This window comes from Lytechinus pictus, chromosome 11 (genome assembly GCF_037042905.1).
Source record: "Lytechinus pictus isolate F3 Inbred chromosome 11, Lp3.0, whole genome shotgun sequence".
Taxonomy (NCBI): domain Eukaryota; kingdom Metazoa; phylum Echinodermata; class Echinoidea; order Temnopleuroida; family Toxopneustidae; genus Lytechinus; species Lytechinus pictus.
In genome coordinates, this window is record NC_087255.1 from 8,694,020 (window position 1) to 8,697,559 (window position 3,540).

Genomic DNA, 3,540 nt, shown 5'->3' on the forward strand with positions numbered 1-3,540 from the left:
TTTCCAACCCAAAGGGTTACATGTTTCATTCCGACAAAAACCTTTCTGTGAAATACCCCCAACACTCCCCCTCCCCTGTAAGGGGTTACTAGTACTCCTGGCTGAAAGCAGAAACAAAAATCATACAATTTGGATGATTAATAATGAATATTAGGTTTTGCATTAATTATTTCTGTGAAACATGTGCATGTTTTCATGAATATGCAAGAAATAGCCTGATGATGTCACATCCACACATTTTCCACACATTAATGTACAAGGGTTCCATGATATTTGCTCTGGCGACAATTACTCAATGGAAAATCTGCATGCTAAGCAAAACATAAAACTTAATTTTCATGACTAGATACTTTCAATCCTTGATCCTTACATTATTCTGAACTCGCAATAACTATCTTAAATATATAATCAGCAGTCAACCCCATTTTTACATTCCTGGAGGAAAAAAAAATAATGATTATGATTTCAGATCACTAGAGAACAAGTGGGGATATGAATATTGCATATGAGATACACAGAACTGTTTCCCCCAAGTTATGTAAAACTTTAAAACTGAATCAATTCATAATTCTCCATCCAATATTGATGGTTTTTGCTAGTCGAATTGTTCTTTATCAAAATCTCATCATTTTTGGCCTGGAAAATCACTTTCATAGAACATAATTTGACCCCCCCCCAATTACCCTCTGCTTTATAATTCGCACATGAAAACTCACCAATGACATAAAACAAAGTCCTGTCAAAACCTGTAACATGACAGGCAATGTGTGGTTCTCTCTGTTGGTACCCCCACTCTGAGAGGTTCATCCTCGTAGTATTCAAATGGATTCTTCCTGTCTCTTAATCCATGCTGTGGTCTTTCTATGTGTTGCTGAATCTGCATGGAAGTTAAAAGATTGTGTTTAAGAGTCACCATGAATGGGCAATTTACTCTTTGAATTTCATTTAATTCAAAAGTGTTTAAAATGAGGAACAGAATGTGAAAGATTATACAGAAATCCTTAAAAAAAGATAGGATAAAAATTCTAATTGACATTAGTAGCTTTTCTATTTACCTACTTGTAAAAGTGAAGAAAAAAAACCTGCCAATTGTTGCTGATCATCATCATTGATCAAACCACGCACGTCATAGAGATGCTTCTATGAAAACTGATTTACTGAATCACTTTCAATTGGCTTTAATAATGAAGGCAAGGCACTAATTTTATGGAACTTTGTTTACACAAATAGAGGTTATTGCTGGCGAGTGACTTTCGAATAAAACATATTTTCATGAATCTTCATCAAAGTCTCATTAAGCCTTTTTTTCTACCCCCCCCCCCGGCATTCATCAGACTGACAATGCTTTCTTTCTCTCTTTTAAATAAATATTCAACAAAATGTCAGGATTAATTGGAGATCAACAAGCCTAGTGACCAGTAGACAAATATATATGTTAATAACACACAAGCAAGGTCCCCCCTTTTCTTTTTTGTCAATTACTATGACAAGAATGAAAAAGTAACATACATGTCACATGATACATTTACAATTACATGATGAATTCAAATCCCAGAAATAATATTTTATTAAAAAAGGCCATTTTAATGACATTTAATTTTTTTTAAATATGAATTGATAAGGCATACCTCACTCTCTTGCAAGACGGCACAGCAGTTCAAAATTGTGAGCCATGTTTGCTTTGTCTTGATTGAGCACAATCTGCCGAGTATGTATGGTCTGTTGCTGATATGGAAGAAAAAAAATAAGGAAAAAAATATTTATTCATCAATCATACTGCAATGTCAAGGTATATCAAAGAAAAAAATAATAAAGCAGCTACAAATGTAGATTGATAAAATCCGCTGTTTCAGAGGAGTCGTTCAACATTTTCTGATTTTTTTTTGGTGGGACGGGATGCTGCGGAGCCACATGAAATCTCAGGGGAGCATATCCCTGACAGAAATAAACCTATTTATCGGTCTACTACAAATGTAGAGGACTGAAGATCAAATGCACTTGTCTGTGGTCTCATGTGAATATAACATTGGGACTCCTTGTGAAAAAAAAATACTTGAAACAAAGAGGGTGGGGTAGAGTTTATAATAACCCCCAAAAGAGAGAATTTTCAAAGTTAGACCTCAGTTAGATCTACTCAAATAATCAATTAGGCCTAGGATTTCCATTATTTTTTAATGTTTTGACGACACCGTAAATCTATAAGTGATCGCAAATGCAATGCCGAAGGTCAGTAAAACTTAGTTTTAGTAAAAGTAAAATCAGCTCATTTATAGCTGTTGGAGTAAACAGCGGTGAGTGGAACCCAATCTTTATTGAATATTTTTTCAAAAAATAATTTAATCAGGGCTTAGCCTTAAGTTACTAGTTAGAGTTGACCCTTATTAAAATATTTTTTTTACTCCCAACGATGTTGTAGGACTAACTCTAACATGGCTACCAGGTAAGCTTCATAGCTTGACCATCTATCCAAGCCAAGACAAAGCCAGCCCAGAGTAGAATGTCTAAGTTAGACCGGCTCTGTATTGTAGTGTTAAAAAAACTTATTTGTATTGCTGCTCTCCTGGACTTGCCTTGTTGGCCTTGCTTCAGTCTCAGACAAAATTAGATGCACAGTAGCTGTGTTGGCAGGGCCAGGAGGAGTGGCAGGCCAGGAGGAGTGGCAGGGGTATCGTAGACAACAAAAATTCCATGAAAATCACACGAAATCGAAAATCACTGCCTGACATAACTAGCAAATAGTATCGACCTTTCAATCACGCCTACCTGGCCTGTGTAGTGTACGCTAATTGCGTCTCGCACTGCAATGCTCATAGATATGAACGCACACAAAAGTACATGGCTGGGACTGAGCAGCTTAGAGACGCGACGATAACAATGATTCAGATACCATTTCAAGTTTTCGAGTATACCTTTTGGAAAGTTAAAGCTATCAATAATAGTTACAGATGGAACTAAAGGCTCCGTCATGATTTAAGCTCCAAAAATTATGTAATTTACTTACAATCTCGGTCGAAGTCGTGAAATATGAAGCTTTAGATAAGCCGATCACACCGAATCTCGTCTCTGCCCAAAACACTTTTTTCTTGCAGCAAACTTTTCCGCAATCGAAATGCTGCTCTCTGATTGGTTAAAACAGTGGACTAACTTTAACCCACCGATTTAGTCCACCCCAAAGAGCTGACTAAGTCGTGACGTCAAATGACGCGTTTTATACCCCGGTATAACTTTAGTCGACCTTTGTGAATCGCAAAAGTTAGCCCCTAGGTGCTAACTTTAGTCCATGGATTAAAATGACGTCAAATGACGCGTTTTATACCCCGGGTATAACTTTAGTCCACCTTTGTGAATTCGGGCCCATAGGAATACATTTTGACCATTGTTAAATTTGATTATTAATGTGGTGATGACAACCGTGATGATTCTAATAATGGTGGTGATAATACGAAATAGAGTTTGGAGCACGTAAAATGCCCTAAAAACTCCTCAAAAATTTCAGACGATTTACCGAAATTGGCTTTCCAAAATTGCGCAATGAAAGGC

At 36.6% G+C, this 3,540-nt stretch overlaps 1 long non-coding RNA gene across 1 annotated transcript; it reads right to left on the reverse strand.

Annotated features, from left to right (window-relative positions):
- Positions 1-791: 791 nt before the first annotated feature.
- LOC129284225 (uncharacterized) lies at positions 792-3,330 on the reverse strand. The gene is made up of 3 exons (XR_010295079.1): positions 3,002-3,330; positions 1,629-1,725; positions 792-877 (listed from the first exon to the last, which is right to left on the reverse strand). It is a non-coding gene; the product is annotated as an uncharacterized LOC129284225 (long non-coding RNA).
- Between the last annotated feature and the right edge of the window lie 210 nt (positions 3,331-3,540).